The sequence below is a fragment of the Rhineura floridana genome, chromosome 5 (assembly GCF_030035675.1).
Source record: "Rhineura floridana isolate rRhiFlo1 chromosome 5, rRhiFlo1.hap2, whole genome shotgun sequence".
In the NCBI taxonomy this organism is placed as follows: Eukaryota; Metazoa; Chordata; class Lepidosauria; order Squamata; family Rhineuridae; genus Rhineura; species Rhineura floridana.
This window is the reverse complement of record NC_084484.1, coordinates 106,271,609-106,282,552: the sequence shown is the minus strand read 5'-3', so window position 1 is coordinate 106,282,552 and position 10,944 is coordinate 106,271,609. Positions and strand designations below refer to the sequence as shown.

At 41.6% G+C, this 10,944-nt stretch overlaps 1 pseudogene; it reads right to left on the bottom strand.

Moving 5' to 3' along the window:
* Positions 1-7,455: 7,455 nt before the first annotated feature.
* Positions 7,456-7,574, bottom strand: LOC133386358 (5S ribosomal RNA; annotated as a pseudogene).
* Between the last annotated feature and the right edge of the window lie 3,370 nt (positions 7,575-10,944).

Below are 10,944 nucleotides of genomic sequence, written 5' to 3'. Positions count from 1 at the left end.
TTTTTGCATGCAATTTCTCTAATGGATTTATATGTATTTTCATGAATATATGCAATTTTTATGCACACTTTCCCCTAACACACACATTTCAATACATATTTTTTTGTTGGAGAACTGCATCACAAAACTGAGAGAACTGTGAATTTTGAAGGATAGTTGTGTTTCAGTTTGTGTCTTGTTTCAGGAACTGCAAGTTAGCTATGTTTTCATTTAAATGTGAACCAAGCTGAATTTCTTCCCCCTCTCTAACTCATTTGATTTTCAGTATCTCTTCATGGTTTCCTCTTTTTATCTCTTGTACATGTTTTTTCAACTTTGCATAACTAGGCTACTTAGGATTCACAGGGAAGGACTGTTCTATTTTAGATTGACCTTTCTTGTATCTGTAGGATGCCTCACAGGACCTCACAGTTGTGTAGTTTGCTATACTGAAACAGCATGATTGTGACATCCATCAGATGACAGCCTTCAGATGATCAGGTATGAAATTGTGCAGCAATCAAGCTAGTGAAACACCTCCTCTTGAATCTGGGAAAGCTTTTAGTGCCATAAATGAGCAACCGCACCAATACCTGGCTGTGAATTGCACAGACACCACACGTAAGTTGCACATTACATAGCCATTATGCAGCAAAAGCATCAGGACAGAGAAGCCTTGAGTTTCCCATATCACACTAGTTAGGTTTGTTGTGATTCCAAGTCAGGCAAAGACTTCTGTTTCAAGTAAATAATGCTAGTGGAACTCCACTGATATTACCATTAATGTGAACAATTGGGTTTATATGACGCCTTGATGATGAGATGATTAATTATCAAAAGAGCCTTGTGAAACAAAAAGAAGACAGCATGCCAAGTGATGGTAGCTGTTGTATGTGAATAAACAAAATTATTCGTCTCTGCAGGCTGAGGCAGAAACGGTAACTTGATGTGACAGAAGAGAAGAGCCATTCAGAGAATGATGACATGGTCTCAACAATGAGTAAAGTAACATTGACAGCAGCATCTTGTATGGGTTAGAAGAAGTTAAAGAGTAGCAGAGGTCAGGATGGAGGGATTCAGAAAAGACAAGATAGGACATTAGCCACAGCCAACACCAGAAATTCATTGCTGCCAATGAAAAAGAGATCAAAATTCTATTCAGGCATATTTTGAAGAGGCAAACATCAAGGTTTCAATAGGGAAGCTCTGAGGGTGAGTGACAAGATTTATTTATTGTTATTCATTCATTCATTCAAAATATTTGTTTCCTGCCTTTCTGTCAGTTTTCATATTCAAGATATCTAACAACAACTTATGATGAAGCCATTGTACAGATAAAATATAAATTCAATTAGGGCTTAAAAGAGCCAGAGTAATAATAAATTCAATTAACAACAACAGCAGCAACAACATATTCAGTTTAACATGTTGTGTTAAGGGCTTTCCGTGTTCACTCAAGCTCCAAAATGCTGGAAAATTAACAGATGTGTTATTTAGGCAATGTTGATATGCTGTGCTGTTTTATCTTGTGGTTAGTTCCAGTTTCACTTTTACTTTAGAGCAAGAGGACTGTGGATGACAGAATGGTGTACCTATATCCCAGATTTGTCTGTAAACTGGAATAGACACATGGAGTCTATGCAACTGAAGCCAGCATAACACACTACAAAGCTCCTGACAGATGTATTTCAGCCCAAATGGATGTTCTTCAAAGCCAGCCCATACAGAGTACATTATGATGTTATCAATCAATCAATCAATCAATCAATCAATCAGTCTTTATTTTTACCCTGCCCTCTTTCCAAAACTGGAACTCAGGGCGGCTTACAAATAAAAACTACACATAGGTAAAAAAACATACAAAAATATACAATTAAAATAGAATTAAACTATTCGTAACATTAAAACCATAAAACATACACTTAAAATACTAAGACAATTTAAAACTTTAAGAATAGGACCATAGAACAATACAACAGACCTTATGAGGCCCTATCTTAAACATCTTCTAGTCCAAAAGTCCATGTTATGATGGATGTCATTACGGCACAAATCTTTGTGACCAGGTTTGTCTTGTTCAGGAAGGGGCACAGGTGGCTCATTAGCCAAAGCTAGTGAAAGGTAATCCTCTTGGTCACAACTGTCATCTGAAATATCCAAGTTGAAATGAGGGGTCCAGGAGAACCCCAGCTATACTGGATGACCTAATTCCTGGCTGTCACAAGCAAAATAAAAATAAAAATTGAACTGTATGAAGAAATACTTACTTATCAGTAAGTTTCAACAGTAAGGGAGAGGTTTAAATAAATAAATGGCAACATGGATCAAATGTTGATGAAAGTCAATGAGATCACTTACAAAATCGGTACAAAGGGGTGCTACCACATTACATGTTTCCTGCCTGACTGGTGCTTCTATGTAAGGGGGGGGGAAGCATGAAAACAGTTTTAATTGCATAGGATGACTGATAGCGAGGGAGGAGAATTTTGATTCAGTTTACATTTAAAGGTGAACTTATCTAAGGGGTTATCCACACGGGAGCCTAACTTCGTACTAAAGACACTGCTTTTACCAGCTTAATAGATTTTCAAGGTCCACACTTCTTGATCAATGGTAGATTCCAATACACTGTTTTCCATTCACACAAGTAGGATGCAAGTAGGGTTCTCTGGGAAGTATTAGCGTTGCTGTATTTTACATGCATTTTACATACATTTTACTCCCTCCGGTTGTTCGGGCTTCAAGGCTGAAGCCGGGAGAGCGCCTCAGCATGGAAATGACAAGAAACAATGAAACCGACTATACCCCCCTTCCCCTTCTTGCAATGAAAGCATCCCGGAGAAAAGGCTGGGGGAGAAAGGGGGATTAGATACACTGGAAATGGAGCCAATCGCTTGCAAATAATAAACTCACTTGATCAAAATAATAACGTGGAGACAGGGAGGAAAGTTGTTTTTTAAAGTGGCTCTCGCTGCGAGTGATTTAGACTTTAATTCTCTCCCCCCCCCCCGACATTCTCTCTCCACCCACCACCTCTTGTCCAGGGCTTACTTTGAAAATGGGAGAGAGCAACGGAAGTTGCTCTTCAGCCCAGAGGATATGAAATGAACGAAGGGAAGAGGAGGGAGTGGGCATGGAGAGAGGAACAATTGACATCCACCTAAGAGCATCAGAGCAAAGCTTCTGCAAGCCCTAGAGATACGAAGTGGAGATGTTTTTTCCTTCCCTTTTTGGATTATATCAGGATTGGGTTAATACGGATTTAAAGGGGGAAATTGAGTGATAGCTTCTACTTGCCTGTAACGTCATGTGAACCATGCAAATTAAAAGAGGATGCAAGTAGCACCAGATACACAGTAAATCACCGTGTGGATAAGCCCTGATTCACACTTTCCAAAACAATATGCAAATCAAAACCCAGCACTTCTCTGAATTTTGCAATGCAGTTCTCCAGCCAAGTAATGTGTACAAAAATGCATATACTAATGTAAAGTGTGTATATAAATGCATATATTAGTGAAAATAACTTTTTTATGCCAGAGATAAAGGTGCTTCTGAGGAACAGTCACATATGGTCTGCGACAAAGGTGAAAGTAGTGGTGGCATAAGTGTCCCCCTTACAGTGAAATCAGTGCATGAGTGATCATTACTCATGTTGTTTGAGATACTGGCCTGGTTTAGACATAACATTTATCTGATGATAAAGATAGTGTAAGCTGAGATATATGCAAGCCTTACACTTAGGGATGTGTGGTGTTAACACATATGTCTACTGGGAACCTGAGTGTGTGAACCTGCCACCCATGTGTCCCATTAAACACACCTCCTTGAAAGGAGGGGGATCTTTTGCTAGAGATAAACCAAGCTCTTTGCCTTGAAATGTGCTTAAATAGGGTGTGCATAACCCAAGAAATGCAGGTCCAAACCAGATTAAATCAAAGCTTTCTTCTATTGAGAGAGAAGTGATAAAAAATTACTGGGTGCATCACCGCATTAATCACTGATATCCTAACCCATTCATAACTTTAAACTAAAGGGATAAAAGGTTCCTCCTGCTATGAGAAATGACAGGTAGCAGAGATTACCTATCCTAAACCCAGGGAGTGGGCAGTGGAATACAGCTGAAGAGATGTAAAGGAGCTCTGACCAAAAACCAGGAAGGAATCTCTTTGCCTCAAGGTTTGTACCGAGACACAGACTCCCTTTCCAGTCTGTGGCCTGCAGTCTTGTGCTGCATTCCTTGAGAGAGTAGTTATACATGTTGGAGTTCACATTGCGATCTTGGTTCTCAAATCCTGCTCTTAAATACACTTTTCCTCATACAAATCAATTTAAAAAGGTGGGGTCTGGGTAAGAGGTGATCTCTTGTTGTGTGCAGGTGTGTAGTCATCTGGGGTCTAGACCCCTTACTTTATTGGGAGCTGGGTCTCTCTGTCTCCAGTGTCCTTTGAGCATGAAAGGGTAGCATGTTGGCCACTGAGAAGAATCTTCTAAATTGCTTCCTTGTCCTTTCCTGCTGATTGCTCTATCCTCTCTCCCATGCTATTTAACATCTATATGAAGCCGCTGGGGGCAATCATCAGGAGATTTGGGGTGCAGTGTCATCAATATGCGGATGACACTCAGCTCTATCTCTCGTTTAAATCTTCACCAGAGTTGGCTGTGGAGACCTTGTCCAAGTGCCTGGAATCCGTGAGTGGATGGATGGGAAGGAACAAGCTGAAGTTGAACCCTGATAAGACCGAGGTACTACTTGTGGGGGACAAGAGAAGGTTGGGTGACATTGACCTGAAGTTCAACGGGGTGAGTCTACCCCTAAAGGACCAGGTCTGCAGCCTTGGGGTTGTGCTTGATTCCAGGCTGTCCATGGAGGCTCAGATTTCGGCAGTGAGCCGGGCAGCCTGGTACCAACTACACCTCATACGAAGGCTGCAACCCTACCTTCCTGTTCACCAGCTCCCACTAGTGGTACATGCCCTGGTCACCTCTCGTTTGGACTACTGTAATGCGCTCTACGTGGGGTTACCCTTGAAAACGGTCCGGAAATTACAACTGATACAAAATGCGGCGGCTCGACTACTTAACGAATAGTCGCCTCCGAGATCACATCACACTAGTGTTGTTCGACCTACACTGGCTACCAGTTGTTTTCCGAGCCCAATTCAAGGTGTTGGTATTGACCTTTAAATCCCTACACGGTTTCGGCCCAGTTTATCTTACGGAGCGCCTTCAACACCACCAATTATGCCGCCCGACAAGATCGGCCACACAGGGCCTTCTCTCAATCCCGCCAACAAAAACAGCCAGATTGGTGGGTACTAGAGAGAGGGCATTCTCAGTGGCAGCCCCCACTCTTTGGAACTCCCTCCCACAAGATCTCCGGCACGCCTCTTCCCTAAATGTGTTTCAGAAAGCCTTAAAGACCTGGCTCTTTCAGCAGGCCTTCGGGGTATCCGGGGAGGGTTAATTGTTATAACTGTAATGCCTCCTGCCCAGTTTTAATATTGTTGCTGCAGATGTATTGTTTTTATATTGTATTATTATATTTTATCAATTGTATTCTAACAAATTTGTAAGTCGCCTAGAGTGGCCATCGGCCAGATAGGCGACGAAGAAATTAAATTTATTATTATTATTATTATTGCAGCCAATCAGAGTGAAAGGAGCTGACTCAATCACTGAGAAGACTCTTCTCAGCAGCTAACCCTCTCCCTTTTCATGCTGATTGGCTCCTATGGACATCTGTTGTTCTGGGTGAAGGCACACGTGGGAAGGGCTTATTGGTGTGGAGATAATGACAGAGAGCAAGCATGCAAGTGAGGGGGCATGGCTGTGAGGGGATGTGACATGATGATCATGAAGGGACCCTGCACTTCTGAATTTGCCACTATACTACTGTGTGTATTTCTTACTGACACTCAGAAAAACTAGCTCTGGTTTCTTATGCTGTCTTTGAACAATGGGATTGTTCTGCTGGGCATGAGGGAAATCTGCCAAAAAATGAGATAACATTTAATTCAGCATCTTCACATTCCTCCGAAAGTGCCAAAAGATGGTCCTTGCTTCTTGTCACTCATTGTGCCTTCCTAACTATTGTAAATTAAAAGAAAATAGGCGCTGTGCAGGCTAGGAAATGTAGTCCAGAATACTCCAAGGCCTTGTCACCCCTTCAACTCCAGATGAACCAAAGTGGCCACCCATATTTCTGGTGCATGTCAATTTCACATATATTGTTGCAGAAATGGATTCTGTCCCATTTCTACACTGATCTACAAATTTTTTAAATCCTCATGAAAATTTGTGTTTGAATACGAACTTATACATTGTTTTATCTCAAAATACATATTTAAATGTGTATTTTTACTTTGATGTATGCATTTGGCAAATGTATTTTATCCCAAAACACCCATTTCACATCATCTGGTATTTGTCTGAGCCAAGAACTGTATCAGAAACCTCAGAGAAGTGTGAAATCATAAAGAAACGTATGTTCTAATTCACATATTAGAAGGTGCAGGTCAGGTCAGTTGACATTGAAATTGAATTCCTCAAGCAACCCTCCTTGCAATAGTTTATTCTACCCTTATCTTCTGGCTTAACTAACTATGGTTTCTTGTTACATCTGAACTGGGAAACTATGACAATCAAATTAGGAACAAACAAGGATCTGAAAGCACAGTTTGAATTTGGTTTCAGATCCTGGTTTGTTCTGAATGAGGTAATAGGTAATAATAGTTACCAGGTTGAGAGGTCACAACAAACTGTGGTTAATTAATGCAGGAAGTCTTCAGTTGCAGCACTGAAAAAGGAGGAGGAAAGGGACGGTGTAGGCAGGTATAAGCTTCATGCATATCTTTGTTTTAACAAGCCGAGATGCCTTATGTCTTAACCAGGCCACTGTTTTCATGCTTTCTACTGTAGGAACAGCACAAGGTTATACTGTTTGTTGTTGTTGAAATGGAAATGGACTGCCTTCAAGTTGATCCCAACTTATGGCGACCCTACGAATAGGGTTTTCATGGTAAGCTGTATTCAGAGGGGGTTACCATTGCCTCCCTCTGAGGCTAGTCCTCCCCAGCTGGCTAGGGCCTGTTCAGTTTGCCACAGCTGCACAAGCCAGTCCCTTCCTTGTCCGCAACTGCCAGCTAGGGGGCAACTGGGCTCCTTGGGACTATGCAGCTTGCCCACGGCTGCACAGGTGGCAGGGCATGTAACCCCTGAGCCACTCACTGTGCGGGTGATCTTTAGCTGGCCCTTTACACCCAGAAGACACGAGCGGGAATTTGAACTCACAGACTCTGGACTCCCAGCCAGGCTCTCCGCCCCACTGTGCTATACTAGCTATGTGTTTGTTGTTGTTATATGCCTTCAAGTCGATCACGACTTATGGTGACCCTATGAATCTTTTTTTGAATATATTCATAGGGTTTTCATGGTAAGAGGTATTCAGAGGTGGTTTACCATTGCCTTCATCTAAGCCTAAGGCACCAGGTATTTCCAGGCGGTCTCCCATCCAAGTGCTAACCAGGCCTGACTCTGCTTAGCTTCCGGGATCAGACAAGATCGGGCATGTTCAGGGTAGTTTGGCTGTAGCCCAGGTTATACTGTATCTCAGTAAAAATGAGACCAATAGCCAAAAAGTGAGCAAAATGCCTTTTTATGTGTTGTGGCAAGAATAGCAAGTGCCTCTGTGCTATAAAAATAAGCAGACTTCAAATTCTTTTGAGATGATTAAGCAAGCAAAAGGATCTGAACAAATCAGTACATGGCCCCAAAGATGAGATGTTTTCACAGCAGGAGGAAAATCACAAACACATTCAGTTAAATAATAACTGATTTGCACATAACATTGCTCCAGCTCTTAAAAATATAACTGACAATTTTGGGGTCCTTTAGTACTTTAGGTAAGCACTTTGGAACTTTCAGTGAGAATACTGGAAGTTGTTCACTATGAAATAGGCATCCATTAATATCACTAATGATAACATAGGTTATAATCTATAACCTATAACATTATATAGTATATAATTCCTATATGACCACCTTATGTCAGAAATCTGACATTCTGCTAGTGCTGACCTTGAATGACATCTCTTTTTCCTTACAGGCAGATACCTTACAGGCATATGAAAAGTAAAATGATAATCAAATGAGAATTGAAATTCAAGAAAATGGTGTGTTGATTTTGAATTTTAAATTAATGGATTTTAACTACAATAGACACAATGTTTATTTGTGGACAAATACTTTGATTGCTCTAAACATCTACATCAAGGCCCTCCAGATGGTGCAGGACTGCACCTCTTATTACCCCTGACTGTTGGACATGCTGGCTGGGGTTGATGGAAGTTGGGGTCCAACAATATCTGGACGGCCACAGGTTCCTCATCTCTGCTCCACACTGAATATCAGAAGGAACCAGTTCACAAATGCACCCATTTGTGTAGGGAGTTGCATGAGGTAGTATTTTATCTGTGGGCTGTAGCCAGTGTCCAAGTGATTTTTGGTGACCTGCAAAGCATCACAATTTGGCTGTATTTTTTATTTAAAAAGTGGTCAGAATGTGATGCTGTTGCATCCCCACAGTTGCAGAGAGGTCTCCACTGCTCTAATAAGTGGGGAGGGGTGTGTCACCTCTATCTTTACGAAAGAGCCCTTTCTTTCTCCGGTGTGGCTCTATTCTTAAAGTCAGTGTTTTTGCTAGATGGTCATAGAGAGGCTTAGGAAACAAGAACCATTCCTTCATGTTTCTTATATAAGATCTTCAAAAATTGGTGCCACACCAGAAGGAGAAGGGCCCTTTTTCCAAGGTGAGGCTTTGTTTCTTCTCCCCTCCTACATTTGCACTGCCCTAGAGAGCAAAAATGCTGCTCCCCACAGATGTGCATGCATGTCTGTAGGCTCTTGTCTTCCCCCTCTGCTGAGTGTGGATAGACACACTACATGGGTGTCTGCACTCCTGCGAAATGGCCTTGGGTTGGCATGGAGGGAGGTTTGACTTGAGGATTAACACAAGGGCTGGCCAATCAGAGCTGTGGCTTCTGAAACAGTTTCCCCCTATATGCTGCTAAAATTACAAGAATCTGTATGCAGCTTATCTGTGAATGTAAGCACTGTCACTGCTAATGGGTAGGGAGAGAACAATAATAGGCACATAGGAAGCTGCCCCATACTGAGTCAGGCCATTGGTCCATCTAGCTCAGTACTGTCCACACTGACTGGCAGCAGCTCTCCAGGCTTCCAGACAGAGATATCTCCCAGCCCTAACTGCAGTTGCCCAGGATCGAACCTGGGACCTTCTGCTTACAGGGCAGATGCTCTACCACTGTGCTATGGCCCTTTCAAGACTAGTCTAAGTATTGCATATTTAGTCCCCTCGACCTTCTTTCATTTTTAGCTAAAATGTGATTTAAATGCTTTACTTTGGTTAGCAGTGCAAAACTGTGTAGTTTATGTGCTTGGTTGATTGATTCTGTTATATAAGGTAACACAGGGTAGATACACGTGGAAAAAGGGCAGGGATTTGAAATGGCTTTATTGCTCATATTTTTCCTCCAAGTCTGTCACTGAAATTCAAGGCATAGAGAGTAGGCAAGAAAAAAGTGCCATCGTTTTTTTCAGCTGAGTAATGTATCTCAGTGAATAGCTATGCACAGGAGGACACGGTGACATGCTGAAATGCCTGATAGCCTGTCCTTCTTCTGTCAGGGAGGAGAAAAAGGCTTCTTAACAGAGGAAAACATCAGGGCAGAAAATGCAGTGTCTATCAGTCTGAATGGAACTGTTATAAATACAACATATAAACAATATGTTTAGCAGAAGAATGGTTTGTTCCTCAGAGTGAATGTAATATTCTCTGAAGAGCCAGGACATTTCTGATATATTTTTTTATGGTGCTGGACACATTCTTGCACATTTTCTTCCATAGTGTTCCTATACATTTTTTTCTGCAAACAGAAGTAGAGGAAATGGAAATTGAAACTGACTAAACTAGAAATCCTTGTTCTACTTCAGAAGCGGAGAATGAGGCCCCAGTCTATCCATGCAGTAAAATTAGATGATAAACTGAAGTGGTAGAATAGATAGCACAACTTCAGACTATGGAATGGGGGTACTATTGTTTTAATTATACAGCCACAAGAGTGGCTGTATACTATAGCAAACATGGATTTTTCACATTCCTCAATGTTAAATTGAAAATACCCCCACATGCCATTCTGATGCTTCCCATAAGCTCATTTCAAAACAAAACCTTATAAAACGTATAGTCCTGAACTCAGAAACATTTGCTTAAAAACCCTCTAAATTTTCATGGCGATACACAAAACAGAGAGAATAGAGAGTTCAACGTCTAAAAAGAGAGAAAAAAACCCGAGCCCTTTTGGACTTTTTTCTGTCAGAGTTCTCATAATTTGTTGAAATTCATTAAAAATCAGCCATGTTCACAAACTACCTGGAATCCTATTACTGCCCTTGCCCCATACTCTGATCTTCATCTTCTGCTGTTTAAACCTAGCTGATTTTTAATTAATTTGAGAAATTTAACATTGAACTCAATGATAATGTTGGGCATGCTCAGTAAGAGCCAACTGTCAGTGTTCTAAAAGCCAGACTCATAACTGCTTCGCTTGGCTAATCAGGGGGCCACACCCACGCCAGACCTTTATTTCACTTTAGACAGTCATGGCTTCCCCCAAAGAATCCTGGGAAGTGTAGTTTATGAAGGGTGGTGAAAGGAGACTCCTATTCCCCTTAGAGAGCTCCAGTGGCCAGAGTGGTTTAAAAGTCAGCCACTCTAATTGAAGCTCTGTGCAGGGAACAGGGCATCTCCTAGCAACTCTCAGTACTCTTCACTAACTACACTTCCCAGGATTCTTTCAGAAAAGCCATAACTGTCCAAAGTGAAATAAAGGCCTGGTGTGGATGTGGCCAGGGACAGCTTTAGTTTCAATTTGGGTGGGAGGC